The sequence below is a fragment of the Balaenoptera musculus genome, chromosome 17 (genome assembly GCF_009873245.2).
Source record: "Balaenoptera musculus isolate JJ_BM4_2016_0621 chromosome 17, mBalMus1.pri.v3, whole genome shotgun sequence".
In the NCBI taxonomy this organism is placed as follows: domain Eukaryota; kingdom Metazoa; phylum Chordata; class Mammalia; order Artiodactyla; family Balaenopteridae; genus Balaenoptera; species Balaenoptera musculus.
Window position 1 is genome coordinate 6959009 of NC_045801.1, and position 26825 is coordinate 6985833.

At 41.8% G+C, this 26825-nt stretch overlaps 1 long non-coding RNA gene across 1 annotated transcript in view; it reads left to right on the forward strand.

Annotated features, from left to right (window-relative positions):
• The first annotated feature begins 11586 nt into the window (after nt 1-11586).
• Nucleotides 11587-26825, forward strand: part of LOC118883600 — a 60670-nt gene continuing 45431 nt past the window's right edge. The window contains exon 1 of the long non-coding RNA XR_005017052.1: nt 11587-11668. This is a non-coding gene — a long non-coding RNA (uncharacterized LOC118883600). The remainder of the gene's footprint in view (nt 11669-26825) is intronic.

Here is a 26825-nt window from a genome sequence, read left to right on the forward strand (position 1 = left end):
TCTACCAAGTTATAAGACAGGACACAGGGAGGGGGAAGGGTAAGCTGGGACGAAGTGAGAGAGTGGCATGGACATATATACACTACCAAATGTAAAATAGCTAGCTAGTGGGAAGCAGCCGCATAGCACAGGGAGATCAGCTCGGTGGTGCTTTGTGACCACCTAGAGGGGTGGGATAGGGAGGGTGGGAGGGAGCGAGATGCAAGAGGGAGGGGATATGGGGATATATGTTTACATATAGCTAATTCACTTTGTGATACAGCAGAAACTAACACACCATTGTAAAGCAATTATACTCCAATAAAGATGTTAAAAAAAAAAAAGGAATATATCTGATATTGCAAAGTGACCCTGGGGGGCAAAATCATCCACCCTACTCCCCTAGTTTAAAACTGCCATTCTAGAAAAAGTTGGAATATACGACTCTGACCAACTGATCCGTTTGCTTGAGCTAGTAGAATGTGAGCAGTTCTCATATATGCCACATCCAACCAGCGGCTTTAAATGAGCTTTCTTTCCTGTCTCAGTTGACTCTTATTATGCCGTAATAAGAGCAGGCCCCAGGTAGCCTCTTTTAGCCTAGATTCCAGAATGAAGACATGTGTAGCTGGCCTGAACCAGCCTGAAGCCTGGAGTCGGTCAAGCCTGGCTGAGATCAGATGAACCACAGCCAACCTGACACTCATGGGCCCAAAATAAAACATTGCTTTATAAACCTCTAGAATTATAGAGTTGTTTGTTATACAGCATTACTGTAGCAAAAACTTGGCTAACACAAGGAGTAAGGCTAGATGCAAGGAAATCATTGCAGATTTGTTTAAAGCCAATTCACTGGAAAACACTCTCCCTGGGTAGATAGACGTGGCAGAAGGGTAGGACCCAGGGTGACTGGGGAGATGTGGGAATTTCATCATTCCGAGAGCTCCAGATTCAATGACTTGGCTCCCCATCCCCAGTGCAGGCACATGACCTTGGCAAGTCACTCCATCTCTTTAATGCCCCTTTTCCTATCAAGAAAAGGAAGCATTTGGTCTCCCTGATGCCTATAGTGACCTCAAGCTCTGGTTAGTACAGAGTGTTAGGTTAACTAGAGGTACCTGCCATATCTGACCAGACATTGCCCGTAGAACAGGTCACTACCCAGGGATTCTCCAGTGACTGAGAGGCTCTCCCTGTGGCTCGGTTAGGGACAGGATGTTTTGAGCTCTTGACGTGAAAGAATCAAGGAGTTTTCTTGAGAACTCACTGAGACTGTACCTATGGCTAACTAAACTGTACTCTTTTAATCCAACTCTGCCTGGACTGACCAGGAGGAGATTTAAGTTTTAGCCCAGGCTCTGCTTCCTCCTAACTGCACAAACTTAGGCCATGACTAGATGACCTCTTCAGGAACTTTCAACCCTAGTATCCAATGAATCTGAGAAAGCTCTCGTTTGTTTCTCCAGTGGACTCTACATATTTGCCATCCCTGTACCCAACTATTTCCAACCATTGCTGTCACTGACCCTTCTATCCATCCATTCATCCAATAAGTATGTATTAGGCATCAGTTATGTGCCAGGAACAGCACTAGGTACCTGAATATTCAGAATGGGCAAATCTGATCATTGCCCTCTTGAAGCTTGTCTAGGTTAAGGATTGCAAACCAGTGGCCCATGGACTGGTTCTAGCCACAGATTTGTTTTCTTTGGCTTATGCAGTATGGGTTATTTTGATAAAAGTAGATGATCTTGTAATAGTGGCCCCATGTTCCATAAGGCATCAATTGTCTGGAACAGAGGGCAGTGTGCATGTATATGTGCAAGTGTATTTGTATGTGTGTGTGTATATTAATATTACCAGGGGGCATTTTTAAAAATGGTTTCTGAAAACTTGACTCAAGATAAACCTTGATTTCCATTTGAATCTACCACTTTCCTTATTTCTTCCACAATGAGTTAGTCTTAGCAATCATTCCTCTCCTGGGACAAGAGCAATAGTGTAAATAATTACCCAACTCCCATGATTGAAACCCCTAGTTCACCCACCACATAAAAGACTAAGTGATATTTTAAACATGTGAACCAGAACAAGTTACTTCTTTAATTAAAATCCAATTGCACTTATAAGAAAACTGAGATTCAGAACCACATCCCACAGAGGCTTTCATGACCTGCCCCCTGCCCACCTCCCCACCTCCCTGTTCTCGTTTGCACCATCATCCCATTGCTTTGACCACAGTGGACTTCTTCCTCTTCCTCAGACACAGCAAACTCGTTCCCTCCTTTGCCTGGAACACATTCCCTCCAAGGATACCTCCTCCAAGAGACAATTCCTGATCCCCAGTCTAGAGGAAGTCACCCTTTAACTCTCCCTCAAAGCACCATTTATGTTCCTTCATTGCACAAAATAAACATTACAACGATACCTTTATTTCTGTGGTTATTTGAGTAAAGTCTGTCTCCCCCACTATATTGCAAGCTACTCGGAGGCCATATTCTTGTAGGTCTTGTTTGTTGTTGTATTCTTGATGCTTACGGCAGAGCCTAGCACTTAGTAGGTGTTCAATATTAATTGCATGATTAGATGAATGGATGAGTAGGAGTTGGCCAGCTGGAAGATGAGGGGAACTATATTCCAGGCAGAGGGGATACGATGGGCAAAGGCATGGAGACATCAGATTATAGTTCTTCTTTCTCTGGGATCAGTTGAACTCCAATACCCCATAACTGCCTTGTGAACTTTGATGATCACAACTGGATGTGGCCGTAGAGGATGTCTGCTTTGAATTCTCCAGATTGTTCGTGTGGAAACTGGAGTTCAGAGAGGGCGAATCCCCAGGCCAGTGGCAAGCCACGGCCCAAAGCCTGGTCTCCTAATTCTGGGCACAGGGGTTCCCACTAGCCCTCACCACGTGGGGAAGTAGGAAAGAAAGCTTGTTAGCCGTAAGTGACCTCACTGAGATCTCACCGAGCAACAGAGAAGAAATACTTTCAGAAACCAATTTCTTTTTGGTCTGAAAAGAGGAAAACAATAAAGACCTTAAGAGGGAAATAAACTTGAGTGGTGTGTGCCTGGTTAAGAGAAAATTAAAGGAAAACCACTGACTGCAGGCAACAACAACAAAAAGGAGCATGTAGGCACTTGGAAGAGTAGGTGAGGAAAGGAAGACAGAGTAAGACAAGAAGCTGTATTCAAGAATTCCTGTAGCTGTGACCAAGTCAATCTCCTCCTCGAAAACCATCCATGGCTCCGCATTTCCTGGAGGATAAAATTAGAGAATCAGAGTATTTGAGTTAGAAGCTTGTCTAGTTGGTGCCTATATAGCTCAACCATCATTTAATTGAAAAGTAATGTTTTTAAAGTACCTAAAGAAATATGCAGTTGTTATAGAGAAACAGAAATACTACCGAAGTAAGTTTAAAAATATGCCTTTACCATCATTCAACCCACTCCCTTACCCCAAAAGTAACTGCTACTAACAGCCTGGCGTGATTCCTTACAGAAAAGTCAATATATTTACAAATATTATATTTTTAAGTGATATCCAGAAATTGTACAATTCAAATTGTTCTCTGGTTTACTTTTTAATATAATATTATATATTTAGTGATTCTTCCACCTCAGTAAATACAGATCTAGCCCATTATTTATAAATGGTTGAACACAATTTATAAAGGGGGAGTTGTCATACTTTATGTGACTCTCTCCTTTTATTAACAGCTAAAATGTCTCTCAAAATGTTACCATTAAACTACTGAAATGGATATTCTTACAAAAAGAAATGTATGCTCATGGGTGTTATGTCTGTAGGACAGATGCCCTATAATGGAATTGCATATGCACTTCTAAATTTTAGTACTTCATTGACAGTGAAAAAAATAAAAACTAATCATCACGGAGTACTCACTATGTGCCAGGCACTGCTCTCAGCATTTTCCATGAATCATTATATTTAATTTCTACATTAGAATTATTAATGTAGACTCTGATATGGATAAGGAAAGTCGGGTGCAGAGAGGTTAAGTAACTTGCCTAAAGCCACACAGAGCCAGATGTGGTCCTGGGTGGTCTGACTTCACAGCCCATGTTCCTAACCCGTTTTAATTTTTTGTCATTTAATGAAAATATCCATTTTCAAGCAACTTAAACAACATTGGATTTAATGAACTGTATACATATATTTTTTTTTACTAACAATATAAATTTTACATTTTTTATTTCAATGTGCATTCCCTTGATATTTTGTGGGGTTGAAAACTTTTCCTATGTTTATTAGCCTTTTGTATGTCTTGTATTGATTGTCTTTTTATATTCTGTGCCTATTTTTCTATGAAAATTTTAAATAATTGATTGTAAAGAGTTCTTCGTATATTCTGATTATTAATCATTTGTTACATATATTGTAATATTTTTCTTATTCTGCATTTTTCTTTTTAATTTATGTTGTGTCTCACAAAAAAGAAATGCAAAAATGTATTATAATCAAGTATATCAGTCTTTTCCTTATGGTCTCAAAAGTTTTGAATCCTCCATTGGACACAACTTTGGCCCACCTAAGGTAATAAAACTACTCCTCTAGAGTTATTATAATGCTTCCCAAATTTTGTTTTTAAAGCATAATCTTTAATACATCTGGGTATTATTTTTATATATGGTGTGAATTAGAGAGATAATTTTTTCAATGGTTATTCAATGTCTAAACACCATTTCTTGAATTGTCTACTCCTTTTCTGTCCAGATTGAAATGAAACTCTTATCATAAATTCTCAAATACCACAGATTGGATTCTGGTCTCTCTTTTCTGTTCTTTTAATAGATTTGTCTAGTCTTTGGACAATGCCAGGCTTTGAGAAAAAAATTAATTTCCATATGTCTAGAATATGATTTTATTTCTGATAGGGCAAGTTGAACTTATTGTATTTCACATTCAAAATACACTTAGCTATTCTTACTAATGTACTCTGTAAGTGAATTTTAGAATCAGCTTGTTGAGTTCTATTTTTAAAAATGGGATTTTGATTCTAGCCTCTTCATTTTATAAAGGGGGACTCAGATCAGAGAAAAGAAGGCATTTATTCAAGGTCACATATGTGTAAATAACATGCAGATAATTCATTTCTAGGGTAGCTGCCCTGTCCTGACCAGAGAGTCACGACCCTAAGGATCTCATCCATGTACACGTCCTCTGGGACCACATATCTTCCCTACCCTTGTCCATTGAACAAACACCAACACATCCTCCTTTATCTGGAAGGATCAAGGAAGAAATGTGCTGTTATTCTGCTCAAGCACACTTCTTCCTAGATTCCACTCCTTCTTCTCAATGGTGTCCTGCCAAGTTCGGCGTCCCCAGTCTGTGTTTTGTAGCACCAATTTCCCACAAAACATAACATTTTCCACGTTATACTGTGATGGCCTGTTGATGCATCTTGGAGGGTGGGTGTAATCATGAAGCAGTCTCAGGTTCCCCCCTTTCATTTATTGCTTAGTTGCAGGAGTTTGAAACAAAGGAATCTTGCTTTATGAAACAATGGTGGGGGAGTACTTGTATCCAATGGATTGATGTTAAATTCTACTTTAAATTCACTGGTGAAGGTCATTATAAGGTCAACAATGGTAGTACATCTTGAAAACCGAAGGACATTTTACAAAATCACTGATTGTGATACTCACTTTTTGTTCACAAATATGTCACCATGTCTCTTTCCTGACACATAGAAGAATTACTCTTCCTTGGCCTGTTGAAGTTAGGCCTGGCATGAAGACTTGCTTTGGCCAATGAAATAGGAGCAGAAATGATGTGTGTCACTTCCAGATGGCAGTTTTAACAGCCAGTGTGTGGACCACAGATTCCCTGCATCCTGCCTGAGTGATCATGGAAGCATGTGTTGAGATGGAGCTTCCCTTGGCCTCGTTCCCTGAGTGACCAATATAAATAAACCACTCTCTGCCCACCCGTGGTGTTCAAGTAGCATAAGTAAAGCAACAAATGTTTGCTGTTAAGTCACTTAGATTTGGGGATTGCTACCAAAGTATAGTCCAGCCTGTCTTGCCTGATACTGATTATCCCAATGCTCAGTGTAGATGCTCTTTTATTAGGAAGATGGGAACTTATACTGACTACTCTGCTCTCTGTTTCCTCTTGGTTTCTTTAACTACATTTCTTCAAACTTATTAGACTCAGGTTTTCTTATACTTTAAACCACTTTTTATTTCCTTTACAAGCTGCTAACCTTAAAGCAAAGAGCTTCCTTAAAAACAAAACAGATCATTTGTAGAGACGTGGATGGACCTAGAGACTGTCATACAGAGTGAAATAAGTAAGAAAGAGAAAAACAAATATTGTATGTTAACACGTATACGTGTGGAATCTGAAAAAATTGGTATAGACGATCTTATTTACAAAGCAGAAATAGAGACACAGACGTAGAGAACAAACGTATGGACACCAAGGGGGAAGGGGCTGTGGGATGAATTGGGAGATTGGGATTGACATATATACACTATTGATACTATGTATAAACTAGATAACTAATGAGAACCCACTGTATAGCACAGGGAACTCTACTCAATGCTCTGTGGTGACCTAAATGAGAAGGAAATTCAAAAAAGAGGGGATATATGTATACGTATAGCTGATTCACTTTGCTGTACAGTAGAAACTAACACAATATTGTAAAGCAACTATACTCCAATAAAAAAAAATTAAAAAACAAAACAAAGCAGAATGTTGGTGATTATAAAGTAATCCTCAGAGAATATGACTAATAGAGAATCATAAACTCGGTTTTATGCAAAAAATAAATTGCATCAAATTTATGGTCTGAAGTTCAGCCAGTATGTCTAGTTGGTTGAGTCCTTCATTCATCCCCGGTTTGAGGAGCCTCACCACATGCCACACCCAAGGGATAAAGAAGGGGAGAAGGTGGTGCTGTGTTCAAGGAGGTCCCATTCCCGTTGTACAGGCAGCTTTTTCAATGATAATGATGATGGACATGATGGCAAGGCTGCCAGGAGAGATCATGTGCAGAGTCTTCCAGGGAACCGAGGAGGGTAAACCAGCCTTATCTATCTAGAGCCACAAGGAAATTTTCACAGAACAAGAGGCATCTGAGTCGGATTTGAAGAATGTGCAAAGGTTCAGGACGTGTCTAAGGAGATGGACATCTTAGGCAAGGAGATCAATACATGGGGAAACAAGACAGTACATGGTCATGCCCTAAAGCTGGGCATTAGCCAATGTGACATATATACACAGTCAAATTCCTCTAGGGGCCAGTCGGGCAATATGCATACATGGAACAGAAGTGATGGGGACATTGGTGACCTGGCAGCATATGTCCCATGTAAATGAGCAGTCCCTCCTTAGCTCCAGCTCACTCTTCCCAGATCCTAGCCCAGTGTTCCCAGATCTTTTCTCCTTATTCCCTCCTCCTTCTCTTCCTCCTTCTTCTTCTTTTTCGCTTTCATCTTCTTCTTCTTCTTCCTCTTCTTCTTCGAGCCAGAAATCCAGATATCCATGGAAAATCTGATTTACACTTTGTGTTCACAGGACCAAGACAGATAGTGAAGATATTTAGCAGTTAGCATGGCAAGGGCACTTAAAAATCAGATGTATACTGCACATAAACAGTAAGTGTGGTCTTTCCAGTGACTCTTGGCTGAACGTTGGTTCTGCATGGGACACATTTGGACTGCCCCTAGGCCACCAGTTTACAAGCCCTAATCTCAAACTAAGAAAGAAAGAAAGCAGTAGAGGTGAGAAGGCTGTGAGAAGAAGGCTTGAGTGTGATCACAATGAATTTTGCATATACTGTGTCAATTAGCTTTTTCTGTGCTATGAAACACCCCAAAATGTAGATGCTTAAAAAAAAAAAAACCATTGGGGCTTCCCTGGTGGCGCAGTGGTTGAGAGTCTGCCTGCCAATGCAGGGGACACGGGTTCGAGCCCTGGTCTGGGAGGATCCCACATGCCGCGGAGCTACTGGGCCCGTGAGCCATAGTTGCTGAGCCTGCGCGTCTGGAGCCTGTGCTCCGCAGCAAGAGAGGCCGCGATAGTGAGAGGCCCGCGCGCCGCGATGAAGAGTGGCCCCCGCTTGCCGCAGCTGGAGAAAGCCCTCGCACAGAAACGGAGACCCAACACAGCCATAAATAAATAAATTTAAAAAAAAAAAAAAAATTATAAAAAAAAAAAAAAAACCATTGATTTATTTCATAATTTGGTAGGTCAGCAATTAGCCTGGGCTCAGCTGATTTCACTCATACATCTGTAGTCAACTAACAAGTCCTGCTAGCTGCCAAGGCTGGTTTGTCTAGGGAGGGCCTCAACTAAGTTATCTTGTCTCTCATCCACATGGTCTTTCATCCTCCAGCCAAATAGCTCAGGTTTACTCACATGGCACAGAGTTCCACAGCAGCAAGACAATATAATTTCTACTGTCCAATGCTTTTCAAGCCTCCCTTGCATCACAATGGCTAACATCCTGTTGGCCAAGGCAAGTCACATGGCTGAGCCAAGGCAGAATGGAGTGTGTGGTGGGGAAGGGGACAGGGGAATACAGGGAGGGCAAGAATTTGTGAACATTTTTGCCTTCTCCACATTTGCTATTAAGATTATACAAAGGATCACATTGTCAAATTAGACTCACAAGAATCAAAGATCTTATCTAATATCAAACTTCACTAATAATTCAGAGGATAGAGGTGAAGGTGACATACAAATCAAGCATGAGAAGTCCAAGATCACCAATCCTTCCTCTTAGACTTTTCCTCATCACCAGGACATGCTCTGATTTTTCATATGGGGTCCATCACTTTCCCAAAGGGAGATTTTCAGCATGAAGTGTCTCTGTCTTACACTCTGATTATGACATACCTGAAGCTGACATTTTCCAGCAAGCTATGGTCCAGAAATCTATAAATTCCAGGTTTGTTTACCATAGCAATCTAATCTTATCACGTATATCCTGCTGAAATAATTCCATTGATAAGGACTTTTTTTTTTTAACATCTTTATTGGAGTATAATTGCTTTACAATGGTGTGTTAGTTTCTGCTTTATAACAAAGTCAGCTTTATAACAGAATCAGCTATACATATACATATATCCCCATATCTCCTCCCTCTTGCATCTCCCTCCCACCCTCCCTATCCCACCCCTCTAGGTGGTGGCAGAGCACCGAGCTGATCTCCCTGTGCTATGCGGCTGCTTCCCACTAGCTACCTAGTTTACATTTGGTAGTGTATATAAGTCCATGTCATTCTCTCACTTTGTCCCAGCTTACCCTCCCCCCTCCCATGTCCTCAAGTCCATTCTCTACTTCTGCATCTTTATTCCTGTTCTGCCCCTAGGGTCTTCATAACCATTTTATTTTTTATTTATTTATTTTTTAGATTCCATATATATGTGTTAGCATGCAGATCTGTTTTTCTCTTCTGCTTACTTCACTCTGTATGACAGACTCTAGGTCCATCCACCTCACTACAATAAACTCAATTTCGTTTCTTTTTATAGCTAATAATTCCCTTGTGTATATGTACCACATCTTCTTTATCCGTTCATCTGTTGATGGACACTTAGGTTGCTTCCATGTCCTGGCTATTGCAAATAGAGCTGCAAAGAACACTGTGGTACATGACTCTTTTTGAATTATGGTTTTCTCAGGGTATATGCCCAGTAGTGGGATTGCTGGGTCGTATGGTAGTTCTATTTTTAGTTTCTTAAGGAACCTCCGTACTGTTGTCCATAGTGGCTGCATCAATTTACATTCCCACCAACAGTGCAAGAGTGTTCCCTTTTCTCCACACCTTCTCCAGCATTTATTGTTTGTAGATTTTTTGATGATGGCCATTCTGACTGGTGTGAGGTGATACCTCATGGTAGTTTTGATTTGTATTTCTCAAATGATCAGTGATGTTGAGCATTCTTTCATGTGTTTGTTGGCAATCTGTATATCTTCTTTGGAGAGATGTCTGTTTAGGTCTTCTGCCCATTTTTGGATTGGGTTTTTGTTTTTTGATATTGAGCTGCATGAGCTGCTTGTAAATTTTGGAGATTAATCCTTTGTCAGTTGCTTCATTTGCAAATATTTTCTCCCATTCTGAGGGTTGTCTTTTCGTCTTGTTTATGGTATCCTTTGCTGTGCAAAAGCATTTAAGTTTCATTAGGTCCCATTTGTTTATTTTTGTTTTTATTTCCCTTTCTCTAGGAGTTGGGTCAAAAAGGATCTTGCTGTGATTTATGTCATAGAGGGTTCTGCCTATGTTTTCCTCTAAGAGTTTTATAGTGTCCGGTCTTACATTTAGGTCTTTAATCCATTTTGAGTTTCTTTTTGTGTATGGTGTTAGGGAGTGTTCTAATTTCATTCTTTTACATGTAGCTGTCCAGTTTTCCCAGCACCACTTATTGAAGAGGCTGGACTCTCTGTTATCATTTCATCAGTAAAGACCATCAGGATTTCTGATGGAATATTTACCAGATTTGACCTGGCTATTTCTTTCTTCTTTTCATTTTTCTTTATTCATCCCTTCCTGGTAAAAAGAATGGTTGAAATTCCAACTGCTAACCTTTTCCTTCCCGACAATACTTTGGATTTTGACCTTTATATCTAATACTCACTCCTGTAACAAAAATTAAAATGTTTGGCATCATTTACCTTCTCTTTTGGCTGTGTGTGTATGGTGGTGTGTGTGTTATACACGCATGGAAATTACTTATCATTTATTGTTGAGACTATGCATTAAGATACATTAGTTAATTTCTGTGAAGCCATAACTCTATCTAAAGGGATAATTTTATTTCAGAAAGTATCAGGTTAACTGGGAAATAGTCTTTCCCTGGCAGGGGGAGAGGGTCTGTTAGAAAAAAATGGTAACTTAATACTTGAGCTAGAACTTCTATTATGGGTTTCAGAAGAGTTTCCAGAATATTCTAGTCCTAGTGTATCATTCCTTTGGTGGTCACTTTGGGTAATAGATTGCCTTTCTGGACTTTATCAATAAAAATGAATAATATTGTTGTTAAGATTCCTCCAGAGCAAACATTTATTTGATGAGTGTAATAGGAAATACCAAATACAGGTTCGAATGAGTAGAATAAACTTTGACTTAGTGAAGAGTTTTTAAAGTCCTCTGCAAGACATGCTTTCTCTGGAACCCTAGAGGAATCCTGGCAATGAGATCATATCTGGACTATTCGGAATATGCACTCCTTGGAATGGCTCAGGGAATTCCAGGAAGCTACACTCTGATTACAAAATGGCAAGATCTCAAGATCATTAGAAAGGCTCATGTTCTTTCCGCCTTGCCAACTATCTGCTACTTCCTTAGTGAAATGCAAAACTGTGAGGGTGCATGAGGATCTAAACGCATCATAAATGAGTTGGAAGTGACAGGTCAACCTAAAAGAGTCAAAGAATGGCTCTATACAGAAAAAAAAATGGCTCTGTACAAAGCAAATAAAGAACAACTACCAAACCAACTGAACAAAAATAGCTACCAAACCAACCGAACAAAAATAGCTACCAAACCAACCGAACAAAAATAAACAAGGGTCAGTTTATTTGCAGAAAGTTACAGATGAGTGTGTACTTTCTAATAGAGTGGTGTCATTGGTATACAATCAACACCAAAGCTACAGGGTCCTTGGAGGGCAACTGGTTCAGCACTTCCTGAAGGGTGGTACACAGGTCGGTTGGTGCATGAGTTTATTATGTTATGATACTTGAATCGACCTTTTATTTCATGTTATGTGTTCATTTTAATGAATGTAATGAAGAGGGGTTTTTGGTTTTTTTTTTTGGTGTTTTGTGTTGTTTTGCTTTTTGCTATTCATCATTCAACCTGCCTTTCAATTAGCACCCTGTTCTCCTACTGGGGAATCTCCCATTTGTGCTGTCCTGGGGATCCTTGATCATCTATGGCAGGCAAAGGGACCAAATTTTCATCCTCCCCACCCCCGTCCCAAGGTAGACAGGGTATAGATGTGGCTTGGCCAACAAGATAATCTCTCTGGGATTTTGAATTCTGAGCAGGTGACACAGTGATGGCTGAGGGATGGCTGATGGTCATAGTTGTACAGTGGCTGTGGCGTGGCAGTGGCATTTTGCAGAGACCAGAGTGGTTACTCTGCAAGACCACTGCTGCTATGCTTCTGCTGCCTTGTCAACTGGAACATTTTGATACTTGGCTGCTTTCAAGTCAGATCTTAGAGCCTCCTGAAAGTTATCTGAAGCCACAGTATCCCTCCAGTAAAACCTCTTTGCTGAAGATGGCTGGAATTTTTTTCAATTGTTTTCAACCAAAGACCTTCTAACTGATTCAATGTGAGAACATGTAATTAGCAAAGCAAACCCATGATTTTATGAATATTATTCCTTAGGAAATAGTAAAGCTTTAAAATCAGATTGATTTAAGTAAAGCTTTAAAATCAGATTGATTTAAGTGAAATTAAAGGAAAAACATTAGAGAACCAGCAGTGTGTGAATACAGAAAACCTGTGATGGTTAGGAAGGTAGAGAAGTAGTTCAAATAACTTTGTAAAGGCAAACTCTTTTTCTTCTGTTTATTCTCTTTGTCCTTAAACTTGGTATTGACAAGTCCAACAGCATGGTACACGCAAACCACATACATCCCCCCTTTCATTGAGTCATTCACTGCTGAGGAATGAGACCTCTTCGCCACACAGAAACACTTAATAGACCAATTTTGGTAGTTTTATTCCTCAAGAAACAGTGCACTCCAGCCCAGCAATGACCCCCCTTGAGAGTAACGGAGCACTCTCTGATCTGCAGCTCAGTGGGAGAACCATTGTTTTCCTGAAGCCATCTCATCAGCATGACTTAGGAGTGCAGTAATTAGTGTGACCAGGGAATCAAGTCCTGTTTCCTTTACATTTTAAAAATTAAATCTTGAAATAATTTTCCAGAGGAAACCAACGGAGACCTATCCCTTTACGTTAACTACCCAGTGAAACAGTCCCCAGTGGTATTTCCCCTTCCTCATCCATGCCAATTACAGCATTATAACCTAGAACAAATCAAAAATTGTCCACGTGGGAAGGATGCAGGGCTCTACGGTGGGAAAGAGAACAGACTGGAGTGAGAATGTCCTGAGTTTGAACCTTAGCTGCCCACTGAGTGGGGTTTGGAAGGGCAGTTGAAAAGAGAAAGGCCTTCCAGGAAGAGGCAGTGCATGTGTGGAACTATGGAATGCAAAACCATGTGGAGAGATGGGTGAACTGCAGGAAGGGCAGTATGTCTGGAGAACACGGCGTGAGAGGGCTCTGGTGGCAGGAGGCAAGGCTGTACTTGATGCGAAGGAGATTGGATTTTAGCTGGTAGCTGGTGCGGTGCAGTGAATAGACCACAGCTGGGCAGTCAAATCCCCCTGTATTGGAGGTCCTGACCTGCTACTTACCAACTGTGAAATTGGGATAACAAGACTTCTTTTGTAGAGTTATTTTGAGGATTAGAGATGTGTGCAGACTGTGGCGCCATGCCTAGCTCAGAGATGTTCTTCTGTAGAGAGTTGCTTTTTTTAGGAAATGAATGGTCATTGAAAGTATTTATTGTGGTGTTGAAAGATCATCTCGCTGATGAATGGAGCATTGATTGAGGGGAAACTCGTTAGAAAGGCAACCCGTTGGAAGGTCATTGTGCTTTACTGGGCAAGAAGGAGCCTGGGGTAGGGCAGTGGCCTGGGGGAGGGGTAAAGGAGAGGAGGGACCACTCAGGAGGAATTTGGAAAGTCAAATCTACAGGACCTGGGGTGCGTTGTAAGTGGTGGGCAGAGGATTGGGTGGGTTTGAGGAGTAGGAAGAGTTTAAGATGATGGCCAGGCTTTTTTCTTGGATGAGAGTGGTACCCCCACTGAAGACATAGAATGACAGAAGAAGGGGCAGATTTTGCATGGAGAAGATTGGATCTTAATTTAGGTATAAGCAAAGCCAAAACCAGGAAGTAAAAATATAATCAAATTCCCAGGTTGTTTATCTACCTTTGGTCAAAATCCAGATATTTATGAATATACAGGGACAAGGTATCATCATGAAAGAGCATTGGATGTAGATTCAGAAGACCAGGCATGTCACCTCTGTCTGTCTAATCTTGCTGTGTAATTTTGGGAAAAAATAACCAAGCTTCTCTGAGCTTCAGTTTCCTAATCCATAAAATAGAGATAATGAGCATCACTCCTGCCACCGCCATCACAGTGTACAGTGTGAAGCGACTCCCCAGAGCCACTTGTCTCAGGACCTCGGTCCCTAGTGCCTCAGGCCCATGCAGGTATGGGTCAGCCATGGGATTTTGCGGGTCATGAACGCTCCTGTGTTTTAAAAAGGCAGGTGCAGAGTTCCAAATTGTCCTGGTTGCCTTCCGTGGTAGGACTCGCCCACAGACTCTAGAGCAAGGACAGCATGCTCCTTTGTGGGAACACACTGCACTCTCCACCATCTGCCCGAGGCAGAGGGAAATGGAGACAATGTTCTGTCCTCTGCAGGGACTGGCGCCGCCAGGAAGAGACAGGACAAGAAGATCTGTTCCCCACAATCCCGAGAGAATGGCTGCTGATAGTTTTCTTCGGGCTTCACTGAAGCCAAGATGAGAAGGAACATGAGAATTTTAGTAGGAAGGATGAAAGGAAGTAAATACAGAAGCCTAGAAAGAAGTGAGACCGGAAAGGAGGGAGTTTGATCAGTAACCTGACCTCCATCTCCTTGTGTTTTCAGCAGTCGGAACCTAATACTAGTAAATGTGACTTCCAAGGCAAGTACTAGTGGCCCACACCTTAATCCAGTTTCCCCTGTTCATTCTTCATGATTCAGCCCAGGTGGCATCTCTTAACCATCTCGGCCAGGTGAGATGGTCCCCTGGCTGCTCCCACACTATTCTCTTTCAGTGCGCTCCCTTCTTTGCACAGCAATGATCTATTTACATGCCAACCTTCCTCACAAGACTGGGGGATACATGTTATTACCACCACCATCCTTCGTAAACAGACAAGATGGTTGGAACTCAGAGGAATTAAGTACCTTCCCTAAGGTCACAGAGCTAGGATATGACAGATCCAAGATTTAAACCTGCCTTAACGTGGTCTCATTCCAAAGCTCTTAATTCTCCCCATTTCAAACTGTTTTCTACAACAAATAGATTGCTAAAGCGTCCCTGTAGGAAATGTGTTTTCTCTAAAATGAACCTCAAGCTGGACACTCAAGAGTGGTCCCAAGGGTCTTGGGGCGATGGAATATTCGGCCTTTCAAAGAGAATGATCGTATAATTCACAAGTTTGCCTTTCAATTAACTGAGGACTGTGGCTCTTTATTTAATGTTATTTCTACATAATCTAATTTTGGCTGCAGGTTAATGGACCCGTGGGGAGTTATTGCTACTTCAGTTTCAAAAGCATTCAGCAGCATTCCCAGATTATTGGTTGTTAATGGAATCACCCAGCTGTTTTGACTTTCTCCCAATCCTTCTTGAGGTGACCCTAGAGAAGAGGACAAAAACAGAGACCGTGGGACTCACTTTTAGGACATCGGGACTTGCTGAGCTCTATCCACGTCTGCCAGCCCTGTGGCCACACTTGATTCCAGGTCCGAGAAAACCACAGGCTCAACACCAGACCCTACTTGTCCCATACTATTATTCATGCAAAAAATTTACTAAGCACCTAGTACGCCCAACGTACTATGCTGGTACGGCTGGAGACACGGAGATGAATCAAGTATGGAGTGAAGTAAGAATCCCACCTGGTTGGGATAATCACTAAAGCTGCAGCTTGCTTATATGCAGGGTTCATCTGAAGTTTCATCAAGGTGCTCATCATTGCTTATTTGTTCATCCAAGTAATACGGATGGAAAATCTACCGTGCACCAGGTACTTTCCCGATGGTACCTTCTGATGACTCCAGCTTGTAAGAGCTGATGGTCTCATCAGGGATACAGATAAATTAATAGGTAGTGACGGTTCACAGTGACAAATCAGCAAAGTTGGAAGCAACAGCGGATTATAAGCACATAGAGGATTCATTCCTATTCAGGATTGAGAAATCAAGCAATCTTCCTAGAGGATCTTAGAGTTTAGTCTGAGTTTAGACCTCCTGAATAGGAGTCAGCGCCAAGAATTAGCAAAGAGGTAGAGGGGCACTGTTTAGTTGGAGGACCAGCATGAGAAGAAACACAGGATGAGAAAGAGTAAGTCATAGTGGGGAAAGTATGGTGATTAACGTGGCTAAAGTAGAGCTCAGAGTAAAGATAACAGTAAAGAGGGATGAGGCTGGAGAAAAGAGACCCATGCAGAGCATAAAGGTCCTCAGAAGTCTGCAGAAGAGATTAGACTTCATCCTGTAGATAATGAAGGTGTGTAGATGTTCTGTTAGGTGAGTGACATGAGCAGATTCGGACTTTTGACAAATCATCCGGCTGCACTACGTAGACTTGATATGGGCATTGAAAAATGGGAGGCTGGAGGAATTGGACCAAGACAGTGACCAGAGCTACTGACGAAGCAATAAAGATGAAGAGAAGGGGAACCAATATGAAGAAAAATTGGGATCAGTGTCAGCAGAAAATATCAGAAGTGAGATGAGTTTCTGTAACTGCAAACATTTGACTTTCAGAAAAGTACAAACTAGAAAGTCAACTTCAGCCCACCTCAAGCCCAGATTTCCACCTTTTGTGAATTAGGGACACCTAAGTTAATGAGGTTTTTCTATACTGGAATACTAGATCAAAGCCATTGTACTCAAGATTTTATAAATTTAATAATATTTGAAGAAGAGAGAGTTTGGGAGTCTAATAGTGCAGATGGCTTTGATTGTAGGCTTGGGGGGTGATTCAGGATCCAGTAGGTCATGGAAAAATTTCCCCAAATGATGGCAAGGTAAATGAATGGCTTTCATTTTAATGAGAGCCCAAGCTTCATTTTCATAGATTTGTTAGATTATGCTTCACTGGTAGAATATTTAATTTGCTTTAGAAAGGAAAAATATTCTTGGTTCCTCAAAGGCATGGGGGCATAAAGATTGGTGGCCTTTTTCATAGTATTCCACTCATAAAATGGCTTCAGGTCCGCACAGAAGGTACTAGAGGCAGAATGTCTTACACATTTTTAAAAGTATGAAAAGTCTTCACTCTGGAGAAGGTGATGTGTCACGTTTCCTGAAAATCACACCCCAGCTTTTGTACTGCAAAGGTGTGGGCAGAAGTGGAAGGACATGTTGTCTGGAGGCCGACTGATGGGGTCTGGAACAGCTGTTTGCACCTAACCCAGATGCACAAGTTCGGGGAAATCACTGAATCGTTGTAGTGTGCCATCTTATCTGTGAAATGAAGGTGGTGATGAGAATCCACCTTGCAGGGCAACTGCAAGGCGCAAGTCAGAGCGCTCTATCCTTACTTTCAACCCTGTTTTGTCGTCTGCAAGGTGAGGAGGGTAAATCCTGCCGTGCCTACTTCCCAGGCTGCTGGGAGCTCGAGGGACCCACCTGATCATGGCTCCCGTTCAGATGCTGAATGCCAAGAGGGCAGGATCTGTAAGCCCTCCTGTTACAGGCTCCTGCCTGGCTCCTACCAGCACTCAAGAGAGTTGCCAGAATTCAATCTATCAAAAGAAATTTGACTTCTACATTGTTCACTTGTGAAACGTGAAATGTGCTGTCTTTGGAAAAGAAAAAAAGCATTGTCAGGGTGAACTGGGGCTGTGGTTTGGAAAGAGACTCTTTCTAGGTCACTTACTGACATTGGTGTTGCCCAAACAGTAGCCTAGGAAGTTCTATAGCCACAGAGTCCCCCAGAGACCCTGCATCTCACCCCTCATCCCCTGCTACTGCCTCACTTCTCCCACTCTTCTGGTGCCCTGATCTGGGACAGTGAGTTGATAAGAAGAAAACAGAGGAAGGAGATCAGGTGTTGACAACTTGACCATATGTATCTGAAATATTCTCAGGGACAGGGCAGGGGGATATTGAATAGCTGATTGAGAGAAGAGCCGCCCCAACAGTGTCTCTGAAGAGTACAGTCCTCACTGCCCCTGCCCTGGCTCAGCACTTCGTAACTTCTCACCAGAACGCTTTCAACAGCATCCTGTTCTTTCTCTCTTTCACAACATGCCTGGATTTTTCCTCCCACACAGGTTTGAAACTTCCACACTTGCCCCTAGCCCTTCCCTTGTAAAGAGTGAAGGCTTTGCAGACCTAATCGCAAATCCCAGCTCTGCCACGTGGCTACCGCTGTCCTCCCCTGAGAGGTTTGTTGCAAAGAGCAGTAATAATGCAGCTACGACACAGAGTAGCCATCCAAGAAATGATCGCTCATATTATTTAAAAAGGAAAGTTCCTGACTCCTCAGCCTGGCACGGACACTTTTCCAGGCTCAGCCGATTGAATACTTGTCAGGATCCTGCTCTCCAGCTCTGAACTACTGTCAAACGAGGTCAGTTCAGGGGCTCAGCATGCTGGGATCTCTGCATAAAAAGGATGAACCTGAGGCTTTGGGGACCAGGGTGTGCAGCTGCGGCGGGGCTTACCAAGCATTTCATGAGCATTTCACGTGACGAGTTCTGACCAATGGGCCATGAGAGGTGTCTGGAATCACTCCCCAGTTGATACACGATCTTCTAAGTGTTCTTTCTTCATTACAATACCCTTGTTGAAATGCAGCCACGTGATCCAAGAGCCTGGCTCACCGAGTCACTGTGTGAAGGAAAGCTGGCCTGGAGATTCTCCGGGACTCTGCATGACTAAGCAATCTTTGCTGTGCTATGCTGCCTAGATTTGGGGGTTGTTAGTTACTATAGCATAACCTAACCTATCCTAACTAATACGTAGGTGAAATATTTATTAAACAGTTACTATTGCTTGCTTTACACAAGGCCATTAGGATAAGTGATAACAAAGATACTCATGAGCCCTGTTTTCATTTAGCGAACTAGTGATGAAGTAACACGGTAAACAGATGATTACAACACAGTGTGATATGCACTCAAATACAATTTGCTCTCGGAGAATAGAGCAAGAGAATTTAATATAGTCTGGGGTCAGGGAAACATTCTTAAAGAAAGTAACATCTAGTTAGAACCTAAAGAATGGATGACAGGGGCTTCCCTGGTGGCTCAGTGGTTAAGAATCCGCCTGCCAATGCAGGGGACACGGGTTCGAGCCCTGGTCCCGAAAGATCCCACATGCCATGGAGCAACTAAGCCTGTTCGCCACAACTACCGAGCCTGCGCTGTAGAGCCTGTGAGCCACAACTACTGAGCCCGTGCACCACAACTATTGAAGCCCGCGCGCCTAGAGCCCGAACCCCGCAACAAGAGAAGCCACCGCAATGAGAAGCCCGCACACCGCAACGAAGAGTAGCCCCCGCTCGCTGCAACTAGAGGGGGCCCTCGCACAGCAACAAAGACCCAACGCAGTCAAAAATAAATTAAAAAAAAAAAAAAAGAGTGAATGACAGGGGATATGCAGGGCTGTTTTGAGGATTCAGTAATATGTTCGTTATGAAGGTCATGGTCAATAAATAATTCCATCTCTCACCTTAATTTTTCAAGTACTTTTACCTGGATCTAGTCACCATCTTCCCAGAAAAAATGCAAAAGTCTCTCCCTTTAATTATTAGCACACATAATCCTCTCTCTATTCTGAATTCCCTTTACTTGAAATTCTAGAATATCCAGACTTGCTTTATACAGCCATCCTATATTTTTTGGGCTTCAGAGATAGTACAGACGAGGTATGAGTCACTCCATCTTGTGACTTAAGGAATATGTCTTAGAAACTGAGTCATAAAATTATAAAGTCATGAAACATTTGGATGGAAGACCAAAGGGAAAAAAAATAAAAGTTTTGGCATATGAATTATCTTGAAACAAATTTGTAATAGGATGTTGAAACTGAAGCCTCTGATAACAGACAAGGAATTCAACGCCAGATGTCTGGGTTGGGTATTTGCAAAGCAAATGTCAGAAGACCTGTCCCAGAGTTCTAGGACCCTCTTCCTCACTGAGGATTTAAAGAGAGTTAAGGGGGGATGGAAGGAGGGAAATTATCGAGGAGCTTTCTTCAGAGATGCCATTGTATTCATGGGTCCCAGCTAAAGTGTGGTAAGAGCCTTCAAAGGAATCATTCTAAGAGATTTGAAGTATGTTCCCTGCAGCTGAGGTCTGATTCCCAACCAGGAAATGCAGAGGATAGAAGAGGGCTAATATGCTGCTTTGGGGGTGGAATTTTGGGAATCCTACTGTGCAGGGACCCAGTGATTCTTGGAGAAAAGGATGTTGGTGTTTCCCATGAGCCAGTGTGGGACTCTTTGAGGTGAGGGAAAGCCAGGGTGGGAATGTTTCAATTCATCAGGCTCCCAGTGGGGTGGGGGGGATTCTATTATCAACAACCTGGGTTCCTAGGGTCTGAGTTGCTTCTAGCTGGGTTGGGGGAGCTTCAGGGGAAGTTCTCAGTGGTAGGATTTCTGAGAGCCCCAAAATGTCGATACTCCTGCCAGGTCCTGGGGGGCTAGGGCAGCCGATGATGGTGTCATCCAAAGATGCCATCCTATTCTCTTATGTCACCTTCTTCCCCCCTCCCATCCTGGAGCAGTCAGAAGCAGCTGAGAAGCTGTGGTTTTGGAAATTGTTAAAGCACAAGACAGAGGAATGGAGGAGTCAGTTCCAAACTCCCCACCTTTCCCTGCATGGGCTTCCAACCTAAAAAAGTCTGAGCTGGGGGGGAGAAGGAAGATTCACTACCAAATCTTGTTTAGACTTTTGGCTAATACCTTTGACTGGGCACTTAATTTTTGAGACTTAAAATGGCTATGGAAATGCCAATTACCTGAGAGTTGTCAGAAAGGTCTTGGACTTACCTTATTTTCTTCCAAGGGCAGGAGAAGATTGCCCCATTGAGTACATTTTAAAGAAGTGGTGGGAGAACAAACCACAAGTGCATTTTAACTGCTTCATAAGCTGTGCTTGTTCAACCTGTATCTCATAAGGGATTTTCAAGCATCTCTTTGAAATTTCAGGGAAGAAAGATCCTTAAAAATTACTTAAGAATAAGAAATGGCAAATGGATACCAATTGTACAGTGCTCCTTATCATTCACTTAGGATGTACAAAAGTCCCTTGTGTTTTCTTGATTTAGTATCAACTCTCATCCTTTCCTGTTAGGAACTCTAGTTTGTCAACCTGAAATTCTCATCCAAGAAGGTTTTTAGGAACAGAATCGTCCAGGTTGGGCACTGCAGGGTGAGGAAATCATGTGTATGACACTTGCATTGCCCACCTGTATTCTGAGCCATTTTTAAGGCTTCTGAGCCCTGTCTATCGCTGTAACCTGGATTTAGCTATACCTCTTGGGTTGCCTCAGTCTAGACATAAGTCAGTTTTCACCACATAAACATCAAAAAAGCAAACCAACACACACAAACATACGCGCACAGACATACACACATATACACACATACACACACATACACACACACACACTCCAAACTACCTCCTCCTCTGTCAAATCACAAATCAATTCTTAAGACCTGAAAGAGAAAGATTGTTTGTTTGTTTGTTTTTAAGTATTATTTCTAAGGTTATTTAAGATTACAAAGAGGAATAAATCACATATACCAATGCCCAGACCTAAATTTCTTCTTTAAGCATCTTTTTATTTTCTCAAATTTTCCTTTCCTAAAGCAGCTCGGGCACAGCGGGAGGAGTTTTTTTTTTTTTTTTTTTTTTTTTTTGGAGCCCTCCAAAATTGGGCTCTCCATTGGCTGGAACCCTCCTCCCATTCCATACCCCATCTGCTTACATACCCTGTTCCTAGTTTGGCTGAACAAAGGCTCAGCCTTTAGCCAAGTCCTGACCAGCTGCCCTGGGCTTGCCCTGAGCCACTGAAATTCTCAGGCAATCCTGGGTACATTTGGGTGGTGGATGTGGTTGGGGGTGGAGGTGGGGTCATGAGCATCAATACTGCTTAGGTGCTTCGGGTGTCTTCCTCTTTTTGGGATGTGACTGCATAGCTCCTCTGACTTCTCCTCTCCCGAGTGCTTTTTGCCCCTGTAATCCTGTTCCAGCTGGGCCAAAACTACAGAAGGATTGCTTCCAGCCTCCCATGAAATGGGTCTTCACATTCATGGAGCCTACAGAAAGAGAAAGAGTAAACAGGACAAAGATTCCTTCTAACTTTGACCTCATAGGCAAATTAGTTCCTGTTATGGTGTATGCCCAAGAAACTGGAGCTTGGTCTCCCTCTTTTTCTGAAAGCAAAATATTGTCCATAATTTTACCAATTCAATTAAGTGAAAATATTCTTAGTTCCTCAGACTCTGGCCCTGCTAACCAGTTCACATTCTCTCTTTTATCCATCTTCGTTACTGAATACACATGGCGGTTCATAATCGAAAAATGCGTGAACGTGCAGAAAGCCAGGGAAGTTATATGATAAAGACATTCATTCCACAAGTGCATCCTAATTTGGGACCTTATTATGGGGGCCAGTGACAAATATTTCTGCAAACTTTCAAGAAAGCGGGAGAGCAGGAAAAGTAGAATACATTTGTAGAGGTAAAATTAAATGGTGTTTCATTACAAATGGCAATCTGAATAAATTCAGATCAGGGGACATCGGTCTTCAAGGACTTCAAAGGTGGCAATTAAAAAAAAACACATAAAAATCTCTATCCATTAAAAGCACCAAGACACTAAAAAATCCAGCAAAAAAAAAAAAAAAAATCCTTTCTCAACACTGTCAAACTCAATTCTCATGGAGGAAAGCTGCCACATCTTGCATTCTGCACGAGAGACACATTTTCAAAAAACTGTATCACCTAGTTTGTATTACCTAATTTTACTTAGTGACACCCTATTTTGCCACCCCTGCCCACGCAGCCCGTAGAAAGAGGCAATGAAGCATCCTCTGGCTTAAATTGGAGTCAGAACTAATCTTCATCAGGAGAAACTTGCAAGTAATACATGATGGGCCAGGCATGGTGATGGGGTGGGTGGGAGTCCAGAGCATCTGTCTCACCTCCAGTGAGCTGCAAACCCATCCGGAAAACAGGGCATATTGGGGACCATTCTGTCAGGGTTGTCTCTCTAATATCTCCTCAGTCCGTGTCCTCTTTGCCATCCCCACTGCTCCTTGAAACACATACGATACTATTCAGACTCTTTGGATGGCCCGAAAGGGTAGAAGTAGGAACAGTGGGGAGATTCTCTAGGGAAGAACCTTAAAGCTCAATGGAAGAAACCATGATTGAGATTTGGCTTTGAAAGAGTTTCCACCAAACAAATATTATTTTTTAAGTAATAACTAATTGTTTCCTCTTCCTAAATTAATCATACATGGGTATAAATTGGCAGACGCTAAATGCAAAACAGGAAAGAGCAATAAAACACTGTTAAATGGAGCTTCTGCAGCCGACACTGCTGGCTGCCTAACCAATGACGACGTTCCTCATCCTTCTTTGTCCCAGAAGAGCCCACCTCTCCTGACAGCAAGAAAGTGCTCAATCCTTGCTTTCGAGCTTTCCTCACAGCGAGGGGTGTCCATGGAAATCAATCTGGGCTAATGAGACATAAAGGGAAGTTTGCTGTGTTTGGAGGAGACTTCCAGAAAATACTCTCCCTGTTCCATGATAAAAATAGATTTTTTTTTTTTTTAAAAAGCAATGTGCCTCCCTTTTCCTTTTGGATTGCCATCTTAGGGCTGTGCCTGGTGTCATGATTTATGCACAAAGCACATCAGCTCAGAGAGAGGGGAGACTTGGGTCCTTGATGGCATTGACCAGGTGCTGAATCAGTACTGGAACCACCTGCTTCTGGGCACCTTGTTATTGAAAAAAAGACCTAAACTCTAAGTCATTCTTAGTGAGATATTCTGTTATTTTTAGCTGAAAGCATCCTAACTGATGTAATTGTTTAATGAGTTACCCGTTCCTTTGGTCACCCATGAGACTATTGTTTAAGTACGGCTTCTCCAAAGCTTTTGGTAATGTTGAGGATTGCATGTAAGTCTGCATTGTTACCTTTGGGAGGCCCACAAGAAAAACCAACGTTCTTGTTTTCCAGAGAGACACAGAGGGAGACATGGGCTTTTTCTTTGGACCTGAAAAGACTGAATCCTATCTCAGTTACTTTCCATCTGTGCAACCTTGAGCAGGTACTTACCACCCTGAAACTCAATTTGCTCATCTGTAACACGAAGCATAGCAGCAGGACTTACTCCAACTCTTGAGGAATTGAATGAGATAATAATGCTATAAGGCACCCAGCACAGTGCCCGGCAGGCGGTGAGAACTCAGTCCCTGCTTTGCGGTTTCTGTTCTCCACCTGTGGAGGTGTGAGAGTGTTGAACGATTTTGAGTTGCTTGGAAACTGGCTAGCTCTTATTTTCCCTTGCAAGTTAGGATAAGGACCACTCACCTGGGCCTCATAGCAAAGGAAGCAGCATCATGAATCCTTGGAGAGGCTAGAGGGCTATGGATAGAAGGGAAGTTCAACATCCAAACCATCGCTTAAGAAGCCTATTCTGGGAATTTCCTGGTGGTCCAGTGGTTAGGAATATGTGCTGTCGTTGCTGAGGGCATGGGTTCGATCCCTGGTCAGGAAATTAAGATCCCACAAGCTGCGAGGTGCAGCCAAAGGGGGAGGAAAAACAAAACAAAACAAAACAAGAAGCCTATCCTACTCTTAAGTCCTGTTGCTTTTCTCATCTTATTTCTAGGCATTGCTAAAAGGTAACTCAATGCTAGAGCCATTCTTGGGTCTTACCTAAGTCCACCTACTCTGTGATTCTCCATGCCTTTGTCTAGACTGTTCCCAGGCCTGGAGAAGCTTTCTCCACCACTTGGCTGACCTGCTTCTTCCCCTCCTAGGAGGCTCATTTCTCAGCCCTCTCTGAGTTAGGTGCCCCTTTTCTCACCCTGTAGACTCTCTGCTGGTCCCTATCACAGAATTCTTTATGCATTTGATTTCTTGTCTCCTCAGTCCCAAGCACATTTCTTGCATACATTGAGTTGTAAATAAATGTTGGTTGAATGACAACACACCCATAAAAAAATAAGGTTAAACTCAGTTGTAAGTAAACACTATCCTGTGCTGTTGTATACTTGATCTAGCAAAGTTATTTCTATCTTTTTTCTGTGAGATAAACCTGATATGTTTATTACCTCCACCATAATTTTTTTCTGGGAACCTTCTGCGCTATTGCTGTAAGGAGAATAGACAGCTACCACCTTGCCGGAGTGAAATTGTGCAAAGAAACACAACATATGTTTAGAAATTGAAAAGCACAATTAATAATTCATGAATTAAAGCAGAACTCATAATGGAAATCTAGAAGTGAGTGATGATAAAATTACATATTAAAACATGAGTAATGCAATTTAAAGGATACTTAGAAGGAAATATATTGTCTTAAATGTATGTATTGGAAAAAATTAAATCTTAAGAAGCTATATATTTAATACACAAACTAAAAGTAAAGAACCATAGAATAAACTGAAAGAAACTTTAAAAGATAATCAAGATAAAATATAAAAGCAATTAAATAGAAAATAAGGACGCTGTAAAGATATTTATTTTTGAAAAGGTAACTCATTGAAGAGACCCATAAAATAGCTCTCTGACAAGATTGCTCTACAAAAAAGAGAAAACACAAATAAGCAATATTTATAACAACAAAGGGAACATAGCTGCAGTTTCAGAGGCATTTTAGCAATCATTAAACAATGCTGTGAAGAGTATTATGACAATAATTTTGATAACTGAGATGAGATTAATATTTTCAGAAAAATAAAAATTACCAAAATTGACTCAAGAAGAAATAGAAAACCTGAATTGACCATTCAGTAAATTAAATTTGTGGTCAAAAATCTGCCTACCCTTCCAGAAAAAGCAACAGTACAAGATAATTTCAAGTTTTACCAAACCTAAGAATGAACAATTCTTATCTTATGCAAGTTCTTCTAGAGACTAGAAAGAGGGAAACTAGCTGAGAGAAAAGGGCTAAGAAAAACCTTTTCTTTCTAGATGGACAAATTTGACCGTGTGTTAACCCTGAAATCCTGCTAAAGGTGAAATGTGAGCACTGTTCCAGGCAATGTAACTTACGGTTAGGGAAGAAAAAAAAAACCCTCCATGATTGATGAACTGCATCATTCCTGGGAGGACTGTGGATAGACTATAAATGCCTGGCAGGACGCTGTAATTTGAGCTTCCTGTGTGGGGCAATCTGTAACTGGGTTTGTCCTTTATGGGGATATAGAAGCTATGGCTAGGAGTTGTTACAACTTTGTTGGTTCTTATTTCAGGTGATGGCTCCTAAATCCACCCAGGTGGTCTCTGTCCCTTCACCTGAGCTGCCACTTGGGTGATCTGAGAATAGCCAGCGACTGCTGTGTCAGCTGCTGCAAAGACTCCCCCCCAAGAGAGATGTCCTGCTGACAGGTGTGTATGACCTGCAGCCTTCAGTGTCACCTGGTGCCAGTTGTGGCCTGTGGACTCAGCCCTAGAGCCTAAATGTCTAGTTGAAACTGAGACCACTGTTGGTGGATATTGCAAGACTCAAATCATGGGGCCGGTCTAGACTTGATAACAAATAGATGAAGATAAGCGTGGACAATAAAATTATTGGCAATATCATTTTTGAACAAAGATGCAAACATCCTAATATTAGCAAATTGATTCCAGCAATGTATTTAAACACACACACACACACACACACACACACACACACACACCTCTCTATAAACACTCACAGAAAAAACCAAATGGAAAAACATTAGAAAAATCGATTATCAAATTCTACCTTAATGGATTAAGGAGCAAAACAATTTGACAAACACTGTTGGCTGACAC